Here is a 20,904-nt window from a genome sequence, read left to right as displayed (position 1 = left end):
TAGATTCCACAGATAAGAACAGGGGGTCTGCACACTCACATGCCAACTGCTCACAGGCCCAGAGACAGGCCTCATTCCCAAGGCTCCTACATGCCCGTCCAGTGTGCCCTCCACATCCAGCTCTGCCTTGTGTGACTTCTGAATACAAGTTTGTCTGTCATCTGACAAGTAGGCAGATTCAGAACAACATGGTAGAGTTCTGGGATGGGGAATCAGGTACACATTATGGGAAAACATTTCTAACTGCTTGATTCTTGGGGTGGGGAGAGTAGAGATTATATACACATATACACAACTTTGTATATATGATACATAGATACATAAATAAAATCTTATTACACAAACTCTGGTGATTATTAATTTAAAAACAGATGTTTTATCACTCTGCTTTATTTCAAAGTGCCCAGGCAATATGATACTTCCCAGAAGATAAGAGAAACACACTGAAGAATCCAGTGTGCTGGAAGAGGAGCTGGTGAGCAGAGGAAAGCATTCCAGATATGCAAACAAGCATAAGGCCACACATTTAGGATCTGCAAGAAGTCAGATAACAGGTAGCAATCCCTTTTCCTTACTTGATGCTTTCCTTCCCCAGCTGTCATATTTGTGGCAGCCACAGGCTGGAATGAGGCTGCAGTTCTGGGAAGGGGTAAACACATAAATTATATATAATAACATTATATATTACATTTATTTTATACATTTATATTCACTGAATTATATAGATAGAGCTAAAGAGATAAATACATAATAAAGTACCACCAGACCTGGCTAGCTTCTATGACAAGCATGTGTGCATGCCTGGATGCATGTTCATGTTTGTATGTGTTCAGAAATACATATGCATGTGTGTGCAGATGCTAGAACACAACATCCAGTGTCATTATTTCAAAAGGCCATCCGCCTATACTTAGGTTCAAACCCAATTCTCCAGATCAGGATGTACTATTCCAGTATAGATCACTGTGCAATGACTTTTATAGTTTTGTGTATTTGTCTGCATGAAGAACTTCAGTGACACTATGGGTGGCCCTGCCCAGTGATGTAAAGTGGCCAAACTCTAGAGGATGCTTCAAAGGCACATAAAGACCTTGGATAAGACCACCACCATAGCACTACCCACTGTGGGAAATAATGCCTCATCTAGACCCAAACTGGGAAAGGTCAGAAGTATTGGGTTCCTTTGTAGATATGTTCTCCCAAAATCCCCTGAGCCCTTTCTCTAGGATGCAAGGGACATAGGATGCTGAGTCTCAGGCTCACCTTTCTTTTCTACCCTCTCTTCTATTGTCAAGGCTTTGGAGTTGTCAGCTATGATATGGGGATAATGTCACCGTCCCATAGAGTTGCTACAAGTCGCTAACAAGAAGCTATTTTGTTAGGCATGGTGAAAACTGTCTAGTTAGGCATGGCAGCTTATGCCTGCGGTTGCAGCATTCGGGAGATTGAGGTAGGAGGATTGTCACAACTTGGAGGTAAGTCTGAGTTACTTAATAAGTTTCAGACCAGCTTGGGCTAAAGTGTAAGACCCTGTCACAAGAAATATGCTTTTCCTTCTTACTGGTCTGTGAATTGTATCTTGGATAATCCGAGCTTCATTCCTTCTTGGAAGGGGAAACAAAAACATTCACAGGAAGAAATAAGAATACAAAGTTTGGAGCTGGAGAGATGGCTCAGAGGTTAAGAGCACTGACTGCTCTTCCAGAGGTCCTGAGTTCAATTCCCAGCAACCACATGGTGGCTCACAACCATCTGTAATGGGATCTGATGCCCTCTTCTGGTGTGTCTGAAGACAGAGACAGTATACCCACATACATGAAATAAATAAATCTTAAAAAAAAAAGAGCACAAAGTTTGAAGCAGAGACTGAAGGAAATGCCACCCAAAGACTTCCCCACCTGGGGATCCATCCCATTTACAACCACAAAACCCAGACAATATTGCTGATGCCAAAAATTGCATGTTGACAGGATCCTGATAGAGCTGTCTCCTGAGAGGCTCTATCAGAGCCTGACAAAAACAGAGGTAGATGCTCACAGTCAAACATTGAACTGAGAATGGGGTCCCAAATGGAGGAGTTAGAGAAAGGACTGGAGGAGCTAAAGGGGTTTGCAATCCCATAGGAACAACAATACCAATGAACCAGAGCTCCCAGGGACTAAACCACCATCCAAAGAGTACACATGGATGGACCCATGGCTCCAGCTGCATATGTAGCAGAGGATGGCCTTGTCAGGCATCAATGGGAGGAGAGGCCTTTGGTCATGCCAAGGCTAGATGCCCCAGTGTAGGGGAATGTCAGGATGGGGAGTCAGGAGGAAGTTGGTGGGTGGGAGAGCACCCTTATAGAAGCAGGGGGAGGAGATGGGGTTTCTGGAGGGGAAATTGGGAAAGGGGATAACATTTGAAATGTAAATAAAATATATCCAATAAAAGAAATGTGGTGAAGAGGATAAAAGAGCAGAAAAGAAGAAAATGGGAACAAAGAAGTAAAAAGAGGAGGGAGGGAAAGAAGGAAAAACAGAGAGAGAGGGGAGGAGGGAAGAAACGTGGAAAGAGAAAAAGGAAAGAATGAGGAGAGGAGAGAGAAGGGATGGGGAGAGAGGAGGGGACAAGGGGCCTCCAGTGCTTGGCCACTTTCTTGCCCTAGTTTAGAGGCAGAGTGTGTGTCCAGGGGCCTTGGCCTTGCTATCTTACACTTTTCTAAAGAGGCAGAGCAGACCAGTACATCCAAGTTAGTTCTTGTGAAGCCATTCTGCTTCCATTTACTCTGCCTCTCTGAATGTTTCCATGTGCCTCGGAGGGAGATGTTATCTGGATGTATCATGGATGAGACACCATCATGAATAAGGAGAGGTGACTGGCCCAAGGTCTCATGGCCAGCAAGGCTTCATGGACAGCTCTGGCAACAAGTCTGGGTCTTAGAAGGCCAGGCTCGGGTCACGATGTCACATGACTGACAGCTGAGTTGGGGCTTATGGAACTGCTCTGTTTGAAGCAGTATGAAAAGGGCTGGTCAGGACAAGGTTCAGCAGGACACCAGGGCTTGTTGCCTTTGAAGATGAGGGGACTCCATTTCAATTAGGCAAGACAATGGAAAGTAAAGCAGAAAAGGCAACCCAAGTATGTGTGCCACAGGTCAGTAGAGTCCTGAGGGGAGCACCAGACAGAAAAGAATGCTACAGTTCTAACCCTTATTGCTTTTATGTGACTGTGGACAATTTTTCTTAATTTTTCAGGCCCCGGTTTTATCATGTGCAAAATGGAGGTGGTTATAGGAACACCCTTACAGACTGCTAAGAGAATCCAATGAGGACATTCAGGTACAGATCCTAAAACATTAACCATCCATTAGTATTTCTTCATAGAGGTCAGAAAAGCAAGTCAAGGATGCAGGATCCTGGGTGTTCTCTGCATTCTTTCCTGAGGAGAATGGAGAGCAGCGGTGATGTGCAAACCTGGGAGTGTCTCGGGCCACAGCTGTGCGCTACAAAGATCAGATTAGTGCATATAATAGAGAGACTCCTACAGAGGTCAAAGAATTCTGACATTTCTTTGATGTCTGAATACAATGGGAACATTTTGTGCTTGTGAAACTGGATGGAGAGAAAGCAATAGCAACTTGAGTAACCAAAACATCTGCTCTGGAATGTGTTGTCCTAGGAGCTGGACATTTCAAGGGGTGGAGTTTCTAGTTTCTATTTCGTTTGCCCCAACCTGCTACAACTTTCAAACCATCAGACACTCGGGCACACTCATCGTTAAGTGATGAAGCCTCATTTTATCTATTTGTTTCAGGGGTCTAGTGCAATGAGAGAGACTTGGTGAGATCCTAGAGGCTGAGCCATCCAAGAGAAAGGTGACCTGAATGGGATTAATCAACCACAAAGAGTCAGGAGAAAGGCCGAGAATGAACCAGTGAGCAAGAGAATGAAAACAGAGTAGGTTAATTTTCTGTGTCACTCTTTCAATGACAAACTACTCCTGAGATAGTGACACCCATCCATTGATGAGGTCTTCACGCTCATGGTCCACTTACTTCCTGTGGGCTCCTAGCAATCCTGCTGTGTTAGAGTCCCGCCTCCTATGCCCTCGTGCATGGCAGAGTTCTTCATAGAACAGACAAGCTGTTGGAAATGATGTAATGTAAACTCCGTCTATTCAAGGTCCCAACAGAAACCTATGGATCATAATTCCTCACTAATCTGGCTCTCTGAGTGTTCACTGGGGACTAGTTCAGCCTGTATAACCTCCAACCACATCCAAAACTGACTGGAATGTTCAACAAGCCCCAGTCTTCAATTATCTCATTTCACTGGCCCTTTGCTTCTATTTGTTGTTGATTGCATTTGGCTGTTCCTGGACAATAATGGAAGGGAAACAGGTTGGCAGAAAACCAGCTAGCCCCTGGCTTCTGGGGCCACAAGAGAGTAGCTTTGGCTTGGAAGGGAGCATGAGCAAGGGTGGGCTTCCAGGATACAGTGTGCCAGTGCAGGGTTGCAGACACAGGCATCAAAGTGTCTTTTGCACAAGATTTTCCCTCAATGTCCAGAGGTGGGGCACTACAGTGGTGGCCCAGGGGAATGTGGTAACAGAAGATGGCAATGGGTTAAAGAGACAGATAAGAGAGATGACACAGGCTCCTGAAAAAACAAATAATCCTTCAGTATTCTCTATGGGGCTTCTGATGCCCTGAGCTGCTTGCCAGGGTACAGGGAGCCCCAGGCAGGCCCTGTTGCATCAAGAGGACATGGGGTGGAGAGAGAGGCTGGCAGCTCAGGGTGCAGTTCCACATCGGGACAACTCCCTCTGTGGTCTGAGGACTTCCTCACAGGTAACCATGGGCCAAGGAACCCAGCAAGGTGCTTGCACGGCCAGCCCGCCTCACACCCACCCGTGTGCTGCCTGTAATCCCTGCAGAGGCACACCTCACGTATCCTAAGCACCACCTCCTTACGGCTTGTGAACACATGGAGCACCGAGCCCCAGACCTTGCATTTCTGGAAAGCTCTCTGGTGATGCCAGGCTGCTGGCATCACGGTCTCCTTCACTGCCCTCAGATCTATAAGTCCTGGAGGTTAATGCGAATGACACGTGTCCCCATTCAGAAGAATCCAAAGCTGACCTCCCTCTGAGGCCCACACACAGCCTCTGAGGTTCAGGAACTGGGAGTTGGGAACCTCAAAATGATTACCCAACTCTTATATGTGCATGGAGAGGACCCCACCACATGCAGAGGACCCCACCACCTGGAGCGGTCAGATTAGTCAAGCACTTGCCCAGCACCAGCCTCTTGCTAACATTGCCTCCCTCCTCCTTTCTTACACTGCTTAGGATGTGACTGGAACTGTGGAGGGAAAGACTCTAGAAGAGGAGGAAGGGGCACCTGTCCCGCGTGCCTCAGTGCTACCCCAAACTGTATCACTCCTCCATTTACCCACCGTTCAAGGACCCTTCCTGCTCTGGCCTTCCTCGGGAGCCACATTCCTAACTAAGGCTAGTCATCCCCTTCTAGGAAGACTGCATGAGTCTTCGACTAAACCCCGTCAGGACTCTGGCGGTAGCATGGGGGAGAGCACACAGGCTGGCAAAGGACCAGGCTGCTGCAGGACAGTGCAGAGCCACCAAGGGGGACAGAGCTTACTCCCTCCTCACCGCTCATGCCCAGGTGGGAACCCAGGTCCAGACGGAGATGACCGCAGCTTTCAGGTTTCTCTGGGAACCTAGGTTTCCAGTTGCTGATGTGAAATCTACTTATTACTGACAAGTTCCTTACTTAGGTAAGAAGTGTAAGTTCAGCACAACAGGCTAGTCAGTCATGTTTGCACGGTGTGGCCGTCCTGTGGAGTGCAGGTTAGGCACCCCATACCTCTTGCCTGGGCCTGCCTGGGGTCCGTGGCCACTCAGTGTTGCCCCAGGTTCACAGCACTACGGGTGCTGGCATTGGCTCTGAGCTCGGGTGACCACAAAGCAGCTGTGCACACGCACTGTGGGAGAGGGCGAGGTGGGTGTCGCAGGCACCGGGCACTGATGGGAAGCTGCCTACTCAGAAAGGGGGACATGCTTTCTGGGCTCTGCTTGCAGCTGCCCCTAGTGACAGAAACTGAGGTACAAGCTTGACCAAGCAAGCCTGTGAGTACTGACCTGCTGGGTGGCAGGGAAGCTGCAGTCTGGAGCCATCCTCGGTACAGTCCACAAGAGGGCAGTGCTACTCCACGGGGAATGTGGGCCACAGGAGCTAGGAAGCTACTGCTAGGAAAGTCCACCCATAGCTCCTGCCTCACAGGCTGTTCAGGGTCCTCTGGTTTCTAGGCCTTTCCATTCCCAGGGCGATCCTGACCTCGTACCTTCCCTGGCCCCTCAGTTCTCCCCAAGCCCTTGAAATAAGGAAGCCCCTTTTCATGGAGGGGCAGTGATCAGTCCAACAAATATTTACTGAGTGTTTAATATGCGATAGCCCTGTTGATACACCAGGCATAGGCCAGGAACTGATGTCAGCCAGAACCCCTGTATGTGCTGAATAAGCATTCCAGATGAGGTACGAATATAGTGGATCATCTAAATAGTGAGTGTGTTTGAAAGTGACCAGAGCTTTGGCAAACAGCAAGACAAGAGGGTGGCAAGGCAGCAAAGACTATATGTTGCTTTCACTGATTTATCCAACCATTCAAGCTCTGACCAGTGCTTAAGAGACAGTCTTCTCATGGGTGCCATTGGAATAAGATGTAGAACTCTCTGCTCCTTCTCCAGTACCATGCCTGCCTGGATGCTGCCATGCTTCCCGCCGTAATGATAAAGGACAATTAAAATGGTTACCTTTAATTAAGAGTTGCCTTAGTCATGGTGTCTCTTCACAGCAACAGAGGCCCTAACTAAGTAAGACAGCCATGGTTCTTATTAGCCTGGGGCTATCTGGAATCGGGTGCAGTTAATGTTCCACTTCGAGCCTTCTGCCATGTTGAGTACACTGAGGCAAGAAGCCCACCCAGCTGCAGCTGGGGCCACTTTTGAGATGCATTTCAGTTCTGCAGCTGCTATTTCTTACCAGGTGTAACTTGTCTAAACCACATTGTTCCGAGAAGCTCGGTTCTTTCATCTCTAAATGGGCAGAGGGATGCCTAAATTTCAGGGTGCTGGAAAGATTCCATGAAGTGCACAGGCACCTACCAGGTTGCCCAGTATCATCCTCGCCTAAAGTATGCTTTTACTGTGTTTACTCTGCTGCGTTGTTCAATGCAGGATCTTTTTTTTTTCAACGTACGATTTTGTGCTACAATGTCTCAACCATATGTGACACAGCCTTCTTTACCCTCTGTGGGGTACACACATTTCAAGCCTCAGACAACCTTCCTTGGTTAACTTATCCCTGGTCTCTAATTGCTCTAATATCATTTCATATCTTGGGTTATGGGTATCAAGGATAGGCATAGGGGAGTGTCATCTTATATGGGAGTGACCAACCAGCACAAGGTCTGGTGTAGAGAAACCTGCTGCAGCTTAGGGAGATTGAGGCAGGTTTCATGCATTTAGACTCAGGATAGTCAGAGAATTGTTATAGAACAGGAGCTAGGGGCTGTAGTCTGGAAGCAGAAACCATGGCTGAACCAAGCCTAGGGACCGTTGGGTGAGGGTGGCATCCATTCTTCTGTCGCATATGAATAAATGAACACCGCATACTGCTGTCTACCTGGCATCCTGCCACGATCTTTTCTACTAGGAATGTTCTGACAACCCCAACGTTCATTTCATGAAGTGCTATTCCTCTCTTGCCAATGGATATCTAAGAGTATGGCAGCAGAGAACTGGGGCCCACCCAGCAAGCCACTTTCTTTCCATAGCAGCATCATGAAAAAGGCTGAGAAGTCTCTGAGCTCCTGCTGAAGATCCATGAACTGGGAAAAGGGGTAGGAAGAGGCAGGAGCAAGTGAACAAAAAGTGGTCCATGAGAGATGTTGAACAGTAAGGAAGTGTATTTAAATGATGGTGTCAGAAGGCTGAAGGAAATAGAGACATCCCAGAGTCAGGACAGAGCTGCTGCTTGCTCTCTCTGCTCCATAGAGGCTGCTGTCCTCAGGCCACCCCAATAGCTTTGTGGAGATGACCTTCTCTACCTTGTCCCTGAGATTCTAGCTATCACCCAGAAGGGCCTTAAAGTGGCTGAGGCTGCTGCAACACCTCAATAACAGACAGAGAGTAACGGGCCTGGGATCGCTGCCGAGTCCAGCAGTTGAGGCCCTGGATTACTTTACTTTCACAGGCCTCCTCATTCATCAATAATATCACCATTGTAGTTTATAGCTGTATGGATACAAAGATGTTAGTTATTCAGTCTCTATTCTTCATTCTATATTGATTATTAGTACATTAGTTTTTCCTAGTATTCAAATAAATTAATAGTATAATTTTTTTTTGTGCTGGACGGAGTTCAGTGGTTACTTTGCCTAGCCAGGCCAACCCAGAGGCTATAAAAGAGTAAGACATAGCTACTCAGGGGACAGAAGTACTTATACTTAGACAGCTGCCCACCTCTCTTCACACCCCAAAGACAGCAAGCACGTGGGTTCTCTCAGCATTCCTTGGGTTCCTTGCAGGAGTGCGGAATCCCTTCAAAGTCTTAACCAGACCCCACTCTGTTTGGGCTCCAAGATTAGACAAGAGCAGGCATGCTCAGAATATGCTTCTTATCTTTCAACTCTAGTCCAGAGTCTGTGAGAGCAGACCCCTGGATTCCCTGACTCCAGTGATCTCGGGCAAGCTTCTCGCTGTCAGGTGACAGAAATTTATGGACCTGAGTGGGAAGGGGTGAAGCAAGGCACAAGGAGGCTTGAGAGAGAAAGAGAGAGAGAGAGAGAGAGAGAGAGAGAGAGAGAGAGAGAGAGAGAGAGAGAGAGAGACCTATGGCTCCCAGCCTTCTCCCTTCTGAGGGGTCAGGGAAGAGTTGCACCCAACTTGGCCTTTGTCCAATCACCTCCAGGACCAGAGGACATCTGAATCAGTGGTGTTTTCAGGCCGTCCATGGTCTGGAACACATTGTCCAGGTCAGTGAATAAAAGCAGCAACATTATTAGAAAGTACAGGAAATGGCTGGCCTGGCCTGTGACAGCTTTGTGAGGAGAAGCAGGGGAGATAGAAGTCAGTACTGTGGGGTGCTCACAAAGGACACATGTTTCAGGGATCAGCAGAAGAGGGAGTCATCTCAGAAACGGAGAAAAGGAAAACCACACGAAATCCACTCTCCAGAATTGTTAACATACCATCCCCACCTGTTTTGTCATTAGACTACTGCAAACCCTTTCAGTCCTCATCTTAGAATCAGGCTCAAGAGACAATGGGAAAACAAAGATCACCCTTTATACTTAGTTATATTTAGTTAGTAGTGAAGCTGTATTTGAACAAGTAATGTCTGGGTGACTTCAAAGTATTGGGTAGGTTGGAAATCAGTTAGCAACACAGTAGCAGGAGGACAGAGGGTGTATGAGGCAGAAGTGCCTCTTCTGTCTTTGCTCATCTTGTGACTCAGAGCAATCTCTGTGCTTCCTTGTTCCCAAAAGGTGAGCATCATCAGAGCAACTAACACTTAGTGCCTACAGTGTGCCAATCACTGCCTACACCGTTTACAAACTTTGTTTTATGATGTTAGGCACTATGTTGAGAACCTAACCCGAATTGGCTCATCTACTTAAAAAAAAATAGCAGCTCTGTTACTAATGACCTCGTTTTTGTAGATGAGAAAACTAAAACCCAGAGAGGTGAAGGAGCCCTTCTTAGGTCAGTCACAGTGGTAGCAAATGAGGAATCCCACATTTGATGATTGGTCTGGTAAACTTCAACGCCCAAAAGAAAGGGTGGAGTTGTGCAGGATGGTGAGCATTAGAAACTGTGGGAATGTTCAGCAGACAATGGGGTATGGTTATAAGAATACCAATAATGAACCAAGCATGGTAGATATGGCAGGGAGTAGGCATGTTTAGAGGATAGCAGGAATTTAGCTGAAAGAGCTGGCAAAGAGGAAGTGTTACTTCAAGGGCTACAAGAGTGAGAGAAATCACAAAGCACAGACATTTCCTTGTGGAAATGAGAACAAAAACAAAACAATAATTCTACCTGGTGACCTTGAGGAACCAGGAGTCCGAACAGTACAGTGCAGACATAGAGAGAAACAGACAGAGCCTGGGCAGAGATCCTGCATGCTCAGGAGACTTTGAGTTTAATTCTTTAGGGCTTAGGCCACAGTGAGCCACTGAAAGCATCAGTTGAAGGAGCCCAAGAGGAAGATAACATGACTTCATAAAAGAAACAAATACATTTCCAGCAAGTATCCTTAATGAAGTGGAAAGTTGTGTCAAGAAATTTAGCTCAGTGACAGGATAATTTATAGTGTGGACAGGGCCCTCGATCTGAGCTACAGTTCTGAGAAAAAGAAACAAATAGAAGTCTATGAATTGTCTCATAGAAAAAAATTCAAAATGATCATATGAAAGAAGTGCCACAAGGTACAAAAGTGCACAGATAGCCAACTGGGCTAAAACAGGAAAGGATGCTTGCATAGCAGGTGAATATTAACAAAGGAATTGGAACTATGGAAAAACCATGTATTTGAGCTACAGAATAACCAAGGTGGAAAAGTTCTACAGAGCTTACACATCAAACTTAATAAAGTAGAAGAGAATGGAAACAGCTCATTTGAAATCGTCCATAATGGACGAGTTTATGGGATAGCATAAAGTGAACTAATTTGCATCTCATAGAAATTCAGGAAAAAGAAGGAGGCAGAAAAATTATATAAACAAGTAATACTTAAAAATACATTCTGTTCATACTATCCTGTCTCCCTCCCATTCCCATCACTCCTCTCACAAATGCCTCTACCACTTCCCTGTCCTTTTCATTTTGTTTACAAAATTCAAAGACAAATAAAGGATTCAAAAGTAGGGAGAGGAGACTGACTAATCACATGCAAAGGAGCCTGACTTGGTTTATATGTTAGAATTTCTTGGCAGAAACCTTGCAGGCTGGAAAGGATGGGGACGACACAGAGTATTGAAGGGGAAAAAAACCCATGCCAACCCAAAGCTCTAGAGCCAGCAAAACTGCTCTTTCAACATAAGTGAATGATAAGGATGTTCCCCCATCAGCAAAAACTAAGGGAGATGGTCTTCTCTGGGCCAGATTTATAAGAAGTGCTAAAATGAGTCCTTGACGTTAAGAGAAGTTGCTAAACAGCAAAATGAAAGTGCTTAGAACTGTCAAACTGCAGAGATTACTACGGAGACAAGCACAGCACCCTGTGGGGCTGTAATGGTGTAAGCCATTCGCAACTTCAGAACGGAAGCACCAAAACAAAGAAAAATAGTAAGAAACGCACAACTATACCTATGTACCAATGAGTATCAATACAAAGGATATAAATTCTGACATCAATTCTATATGAATACAGTAGACGAGGAAAAGACTAGGGAAGAACTGTAACACAGAAAACAATAAGTCAATACTAAGTCTTTTACTATAGTCACTGTCTTAAGTGTAAATGCATCAAACTCCCTAATCAACCAATTTGGAATAACTTAACTGATGAAACAAATCAATACCTAACTATAGGCTACTCACAAGGAACTCATTTTATATTTAAGAATGCATAGAATCTGACAGTCAATTATGGAGTAAATTATTTTATGCACATGGTAAGCAGTAAGACAAGGGGAGGTATGCTTTAAGTGAAAAATGGCTAAGTATAAATGGCCACAAGAGACAGTGGATGCGATGTTATGATAAAAGAGCTAATTCCCCAAGCAAGCTTTCATTGGACATCAAGGCACTGAGATATAGGAAGCAAACTTGGACAGACATGGGAGACATGGGGGAGAAACAGGAGGAAATAAGAGTAGATTCCAACAGCCACTTTCAGTAACAAAAAGACCAGTGAGATAACTTATAGAATAAATGAATTTAACAAACAAACTCAGAGCGCCATGCTCAGTGACAGAATGCTCATCCCCCTTACCAGATGATGGATTGCATAGTTGGTCACAAGATAAGTGTTAACAAATTGAACTAGTGATACCAGATTGCTTCTTCTTTTTCTCCTCCTCCTCCTCCTTTTACTCCTCTTCTTACCACAATAGATTGAAACTAGATATCAACAGCATGGAGGAAAAGTTAGAAAATTCAATGATGTGGGAATTGACCTAATAATCTTTGTAAAATTAATTATTATTTATTAATTATTATGTATGTGCATCTGTGCTCAGGCACTATAGAGAGGGTACAGTACATGCTGCGAGTGTACATATGGAGGTCAGAGGACAACTCTGTGGAGTCGGTTCTCTTCTTCCACCTTTATGTGTGTTCTAGGACTCAGGCTCAAATCAATAAGGTTTGTATCATCAGGCCACAAGTCCTTCTACTGCTGAGCCATCTGCTCCTAAGCCCTTGAATAGTCAGTGAGCCAAAGGGAAAAAATCAAAAAAGAGACCAAAAAAATTGAAATGAAAAAGAAAGTACAACAAGCCAAACACATGGAAAACAGTAAAAGTAGTAGTGCAGTAGTAAGACAATAGTCTCTTCCCCCTTCCCTCCCTGTCCCTTTTCCCTCCCTGTCCCTTTTCCTTCCCTCTCCCTTTCTCCAAGAACATGTGGTCCTCCTATCTCAACCTCCCAAGTATATGCCACAATAATTGACACAATATAGGTCTGGGAATGTAACTCTGTGGTAGATTATTTGCTTAGCATATATCAGTCCCCAAGTTAATCCCCAGTACACACACACACACACACACACACACACACACACACACACACACAATTATTAGCTAAACAATAGTAATAAAAAGTACAGCACCATGATATACTAACATGAAAGGAGGAAATCTCAAGGGATCTCCTCAACCCTAACACAAAGAACTACAAGCTACTTAGGATTCTTGATGAGAGTGGAAGAAATAGTCTTCCTCAGGGATGAGCCTCTTCCAGTTGTTCAATAGCAACTGGCTATCCATCCCTGAGATCAGATACATACAAGTGACACTATCCAGACAGAGGAAGTTATGGTTATATGTTTGTACACACACACACACACACATCTGCACACAGATTACAAAGAAAAGAGGCCATGAATCTGAGAGGGAATCAAAGACTTGGGGGTGAGGAGTTAGAGAGAAGGAAAGGAAGGGAAGAAATGATGTAATTATATTTTAACTTAAAAAAACAATTTTCACACCAAAATCCAATTTTTTAACTGGTAAAATTTCTCAAAAGGTTTGGAATAAAATGTACCTCATTATAATTAAGGTCACATACAACGAGCCCACAGCTGTCATATTCAGTGAAAACTAAAAACTTTCTCTGAATTCTAAAACATGCACCCTCATGACTTCTGGTCAACATAGTACTAGCAGTTATAATAACCAGGACAATTAGGTAAGCAAACAAAAGAAATTACCTTCAAATTGGAAAGAAATAAGTAAAATAATTTCTGTTCATACATGACATGATCTTAATGTAGGAAAAAAACCTAGAACTGAACTGATAACAAATGAATTTTCAGAAGAAAGTGTCAACACCTAGGAGTCATTTGTATTTCTGTATATTAACAATAAGTTTTCAAAAAAGTTAACAAGGAAAATCTCATTTAAAGTACCATAAAATATAAAAAAGCATTCGAAAGTAAACAAGAAATCAAAATACTCCCCCGACTGAAAACTGCACTAAACTGAAGGGGGAAGTTAGAAAAGACACAAATGGAAAGATCCATGCCCAAGGATGGGAAGACTTGCTGTTGTTAGATTATTCATACTAACTACATGGGATGAAGTGGTGGTGGGGGGCTGGAGAGATGGCTCAGCGTTTAAAAAAAAAAACTTGCTGTACAATCATAAGGGACAGAGTTTAAATACCAACACACCCAACTAACAATCCAGCATCCAGCACAAATACTACATTAGAGTAAATCCTAGATCTAAGGAGGACTGAGACAGAAGGACCACTGGGGCTTGCTGATTTCCAGCCTATCCTAGAAAACATGAACTCCGGGTTCAGAGAGAATCCTTGCCTGAAAGAACAGACAGACATTAGTAGAGAACCCCTACCATCTTCTGATCTCTGCACATACACTCAGGAATGTATGCCCACATATGTGCATATATATATGCACAAACAAACAAATAATCAAACAAGTAAATAAATCCTTTTTAAAAAAACCAACCTACATGTTCAACTATATCCAAACTAAGATTGTTGAGGAGAGGGGATGGAGAGCTGGCTTAGTGATTAAGAGCACTGACTGCTCTTTCAGAGGACCCAGGTTTAATTCCCAGCAACCACACGGTGGCTCATAACTATATGTAAGTCCATTATTAGACACCCTCATCAAGACATAGATATAGGCAATACACCACTGTACATAAAATAAAAATTAAAAATATGTAGGTGGAATATTTTACAGATATTTCCAAAAACAAAGTATGAGAGATGGCTCGGCCATTAAAGGCAACACTCACAACCAAAATATAAATATTTTCAAAAACAACCCTAATCTTCATATGGTACTACCACAAATGACCAACATACAATGGAACAGAGAGAAAATATTTTAAACTGTTTCTCTAATGAGTTAGTATTTAAAATATATAGGAAACATATCACTCAATAGCAACCTCACCCTGTATTTTAAAATGAATATATGATTTGAATAGATATTTCTCCTCACAAGACAACTTATTACTTGTACTATCTTTGCATGTTTTTTAGGGATAAATCCTTGGCTATAACATATATGTTGTATAAAATATATTAAGATATGTAAGAAATGTCATGATAAAAACTATCATTTTGCTGGTTGAACCTTGATATTCAACTCATGGTACCTACTATGTGGGTCATGAGATGAAGAAAACAAATGTGCCTGAGGTGATTCCCTTTGTCACATGGAGCTAGAAAGAAAGAAAGCTGCCGCAACTGATGCACATTCTTAGCCCTAACAGTAGCCTGGGATGGGAAAAGACTAGATGACAAAGGTATCCCAGGCTGTGAGGTGCTGTATCTCCCTCTAAGAAAAGTTGTTCCCTCTAATAAGATTTTCAAGACCACAGTCTAATTCTAATAGGATTGAGAGTTGTTCCCTCCAGAATTCAGGCTGAAACTTCATCCTTAGTGCAAAAACACTAAGAGGTAGAGCCCTTGAGTTTAAGGGCCCTATCCTCAGGATCAGGACTGGCATCTTTATAAAAAGGGGCAGAGTTCAAATAAGGAAGGAATGCTCTTTTGCCTCTCTGCCCTTTCTGCTACTTGAAGACACAAATCTGGGGGATGAAGTAAGCAGGTGGTTTCCAGGAATTACAGAGCAATTCTCACCAGGCACTGATTTTGCTGACACCTTGACCTTGAACTTCCAAACCTTCAGAACTGTGAGAAATGGATTTCTATTATTGTAAATTATTCACCCAGAGGTATTTTGTTACAGCAGCACAAAAATTTGTTGAGTCTCTCTCTCTCTCTCTCTCTCTCTCTCTCTCTCTCTCTCTCTCTCTCTCTCTCTCTCTTTCTCTCTCTCTCTCAAATAAATTTTATTATTTATATTCTTATTGTTCTAAATTAATGAGACACTTTATAATCCATGATTTGAACATGTTCAGAAATTTTTAAAAAGTATTTTTATTAAAAATAAAATTTTCTTCACATAATATATCCTGATTATGGTTTCCCTTCCTTCTATGCCTCCCAATTCCTCCCCACCTCCTCTTTCTATCCAGATCTGGTTTTTATTAGAAAACAAACAAGCTCCTAAGGGATAATCAAAATAAAATAAAACAAAACAAAACCCAACGTGTCAGAATGAGACAAAACAAAGCAGAAGGGAAAGAGCCCAAGAAAAGGCACAAGAAACAGAAATCTGATCATTTGCACACTCAGGAATCCCATAAAAACACTAAAGTGGAAGCCATAATACATACCCAAAGGATGTGGTGCAGACCTGTTCATGCCCCCAGTGAGTTCATGTGCGCTTTGATTTTGTTCTTTTCTTAGTATTGTCCATCCCCTCTGTCTCTTAAACTCTTTCTGCCTCCTCTTCTGCTAGGTTCCCTGTGCTCTGAGAGGAGGGATTTGGATGAGACAAATACCTATTTAGGGCTGTATGTTCCAAGATCTCTCACTTTCTGCATAATGTATGGTTGTGGGTCTCTGTATTTGTTCCCATCTGCTGAGGGAGGATGCCTCTATGATGATGCCTCAGCAAGGCACTGATCTATGCAGAATGTCATTAAGAGTCATTTTATTGCTATTTTGCTTTGTTTTCTAACAACAGTAGTATTTATTTTTACTCTAGCTTCATGAGCTAGTTTTTGGGTTCTTGGTCACCCAAAGAGTGTCAGGCATGGGTTTTGTGTTGGTTTGAAAGGAACGGCCACCATAGACTGGTGTGTTTAAATGCTTGGTCATAGAGAGTAGCACTATTGGGAGGTGTGGCCCTTTTGGAGTGGGTGTGGCCTTATTGGAGGAAGTGTGTCACTGAAGGCAGGCTTTGAGGTCTCCAATGCTCAAGCTATTCCCAGTGAGACACCCAGTTTCCTTCTGCTGCCTATGGATCAAGATATAGAACCCTCAGCTTCTCTAACACCATGTCTGCCTGCAGACAGCCATGCTTTCTGCCATGCTGATAATAGAAGAAACCTCTGAACCTGTAAGCCAGCCCCAATTAAATATCTTTTGTACGAGTTGTCATGGTCATGGTGTCTCTTCACAGCAATAAAACTCCAACCAAGACAGGTTCCATTTTTGTGGAGTGGCCTTAAGTCAAGCTTTGTGCCACCCTTAATTACCCTAGCATATCTTGCAGGCAGTACACCATTGCAGACAAAAGGTATATGGCTGGGTTGCTGATTACCTTTCTATTTTAATGGCATTTGGAGTCATTTGGAGTTGTTTCCTATACCTAAGATGCTAGAATGCAGGGTCCTTTTCCTTTTATTTATTTATTTTTTTAGCATTCCTTCGTTTCTCTCAATCCCTGGAGGAGAGAAGAAACCCACAGCCACCCCACCCCATATGGAAACAATCCTGAAAGAACTATTGGGTGAGAAGATTCAAGCAGATTCAACTTTTTGGGTCCTTAACATTTTGGGGAGTCCAGGAGAACTGGATAGAATGGGAAAGCACCCTCTTAAGACTTTACTTAAAAATGCTTGAAAGATGATTGGAGGATGACTCAACTGCACACAAGGAAGAAGCCAGGTGTGCTGGAGAGTATTTAACCCCAGTGCTAGGGTGGAGACAGGCAGGTCCCCAGAACTCACTGACCAAACAATGTAGGCAATAGGTGGGTTCCAGATTCAGTGAGACTCTGTCTCAAAAGCTAGGGTGGGATGGGGCATGGTGGTGCACGCCTTTAATCCCAGCAGCTGGGAGGCCGAGGGAGGTAGAGCTCTGTAAATTAAAAGCCAACCTGGTATGCAGAGAGAGTTCCGGGACAGCCAAGGCTACAAAGAGGAACCTGCCTTGGAAAAGACAAAAAAAAAAAAAAAAAAAAAAAAAACAGGGTGGAAAGTCATAGAGGAAGACACTGGATGCCAACCTCTGGTCTCCATATATATATACATGTGCGTGTGTATACACCTATGTACACACAGACAAAACATCCATACACTACACGTGCATACACATATACACACAGTGTAAAACTAATAAATTAACAATGGAGAAATAATAGAAAAAATTTAGTTGTGATAAAAGGCACAGACCTATTCCCTTGGTGAATTGTACTGCAAAATGTGAGTTTTCTTAAAGGTTCAAACTACTGTAATGTTTCCATAGTTTTCTTAACAAACACCTCTAAAGGGGCAGAGTTGACATCACAGCAGGTATGACAGTGTTCTGTGTAGCACACTGTTTTGCTAGAGACATAGCTCAGCTTTGTTCTTCTTCTTTTTTTTAACTTTTTATTGATTCTTGGTGAGTTTCACATCATACACCCCAGTCCTGCTCATCTCCCTTGTCCCCTCATATCTGCCCTTTGCCCTTGCAACCTCCCCCACAAAATAAAACACACACACACACACACACACAAAACCAACAACAAAAACAAACACAGAAAACACTTCATCAAGGAAGTTGTAGTGTGTCCCAGTGTGTCCCAGAGTATATCTCTCTGACCACGCATCTTCAATGAACCACTAGTCTGGTTTGAGATCTCTGGCGTCTATGACATCATCAATAGTAGATTCTCACGGGGACCCCCTCCAGTTATCCTGTCGGTGCCCTGTGTCATGGAGATCCTGCAGCTTTGAATCAGCAGAACTGGCGCTTTCATGCATCACACCGGCTTACAGATGGTATAGATTTGGGGGGTGGGGGTGATTTAACTTAGAGCCCAAGGCAGGGCTAGCACTCAGAACAGGCTCCTCCTCTCCACCCTGGAGTCTCCAGCTCCAACTCTCCTCATAATGTTCAAGCCGTTCCACCTCTCATGCCCCCAGGGCCAGCTTCCCCTGGCTACTGCAGGTAGTTAGGGGGTGCCTCACCTTGGTACTCACACCACGTGAATGGTGGGGCCAGATTGCCTGTGCTCTCGCCCTCGGGGCTGGCTCACCACCAGAGTCAGCTCTGCTGGGCTGTTCAGGCAAGGCGCAGGGCTAGCTTTCTGGGTGCTGGTGAGGGACTGGACTAGCTCTCCTGAACTGATGACCTTGTGGGCAACTTCCTTAACTGCTGGAGGTGGCAGCGGGCAGGGGGCGGGGCATCACCTCCATACCCCTGCCACCCCATGGCAGACTAGTGGCAGGATCAACTCTTCCACACTCATGTCATTAGGGCCAGCCCACCCACAACCCAGCCACCAGGGCCTGCTCCACTGTGCTGCCTGGATGAGGCCCAGGGCCTGATCTACAAAGTGTTGCTGCCGGTGAGATATCAGGCCAGATCTCTAGAGGGGCGCATCCAGTGAGGGGTGAGGCCAGTTATGCACAACCTCTGGACATCCCTGTGGTCCCTGGCAGGTGCCCCAACCAAAATCATCCCTGTGTCCTCCAGTAGTAATATAAGCCATGGACACTCCACACTAACCGCGGCCTCTGAGTAGCCACAGATACAGAGTGACCCTCAGTGGCAGCTTTGCCTGGGACTTCACCATGGCCCCAGATGGCGGGACTGGCTACTTAGAACAGGCTCCTCCTCCCCACCCTGGAGTCTCCAGCTCCATCTCTCCTCATTATGTTCAAGCTGTGCCACCTCTTTCTCCCCCATCTGACCACCACACATTCGCACATTGTGGTGGCTCCCACTGCAGGCTGTTCACACACTGGTAGGCCCCTGGGTGACATCCTCCATTCCTGCTACATAGCCTGGTGGTAAGCAGATGTCTATGGCCCACCTGTGTATGCACTTGAAGGCAGGTCTGTGGTGGTCTGAAGGTCTTTGTCTTCCTCCTATTGTGTGGTGCAGTTTAGATTAGATTAGATTAGATTAGACTAGATTAGACTAGACTAGACTAGACTAGACTCGATTAGATTAGATTAGATTAGGTTAGATTAGATTAGATTAGATTAGATTTTTATGAGTCCTAGACATAAAACAGCTTTGGCCAACAAGCCAGACATTAATCTAGGATGAACAAAAGACTGCCATCTGCTCTGCCCCTGACTGATATAAGAACAACATCACCAAGGTGTCTCTTTGCCCATTGCTAGGGGGCACAGTTCTGTTCTTTAAACCAAGAATTGGGACTGAACCCTTAATCATCTTTATTAAGGAAGGCCTTAGGAAGATCTGGGGCAAGGGATGTGATAGATATACCTTTGCACTTGATGTGCGATTCTCTCTGCATCACAGATCTTGGCACCCTCTGTCATTTTTAAGTGGGAGTTTACTGTCCCCTACCCAAGGGTGATAGCCAGTAACCAACAAGCTTGGAAGTTTTCCTACAGAAGCAAAAAGGCCCATTCAAATGTGAGTTACTCTCCAAACTGGGTGTTTCTTCTTTAAATAGCTGTTGGGTCTTTGAGAAATAGTCCACACCTGAAGCAGTTGCCATCTGAAGTGCTGAGAAATCCCAGTTCTTCTCATTGTAAAAGTCTCATCCCCGTTCCTACTCCCAAACCACCCGCCCCGGGCTTCGTTAGAGAAACTTGCCCTCAGAGATCTCTCAGGTCTGACGGACTTCTGGAAGTATGGGAACAGCAGATGGAATTGAACTGTCTAAAAGATGAGACAAACAAAGGCACCGTGCTGTCATGTGCACAGAAAACCAAGTCCTCCAAGTGGTACCTGGCACCCTTGGCCCATTCTGGTTGCTCTCATGGCCTGTCGGAAATGCTCCTCATGTGTGTGCTTTTCTAAGTCAGCTAGGGCCTGTCCTGGCAGCAGGCCTGAAATGAGCAGGCAGGGAGTTAATGAGCATTTCTTGAGCTTGATCAGCCTTCACTCTGTCTTGCAGCTTGGGCACGATTGCCCAGTGTGACTAGCAGTGAGTGGCAAGTCACGCTTCCAGTTGCACAGGGAAGACCTGGGAGCCACCCGGCTCAATCCATTCATACTCAAAGCACAGGCAGAGCCACAGCATTCTGCGTCGTCATCACTGACTGACCTCGCTCTTCCACATTAGCCTCTGATAGTCCATTCTGAACCCTAGAGACACCTAGATACGATCACTGCTCAAAACTCCACTGGCTGCATTGCCCTCAGTACCTACCACTGTCTACAAGGACCTGCCAGCCTCAGCATTTGCCCCCTCTCTGAATACATCTCCACCCATGCCACCTGCTTTGACCACACTGGCCTCTTCTATGATTCCCGAGCATGCCAACAGCATCCCTGCTTTAGTGTCCTTACCCTGCCTAGTTCCCCTGATAGCTTCAGAGCTTTCTTCCTCCTCCTCAGAGACTCTTACTTACGATCTGCTGTAGCCCGCCTTTTGTG

The sequence above is a fragment of the Micromys minutus genome, assembly GCF_963924665.1.
Source record: "Micromys minutus genome assembly, chromosome: X".
In the NCBI taxonomy this organism is placed as follows: Eukaryota; Metazoa; Chordata; class Mammalia; order Rodentia; family Muridae; genus Micromys; species Micromys minutus.
This window is presented reverse-complemented; position numbering follows the sequence as displayed.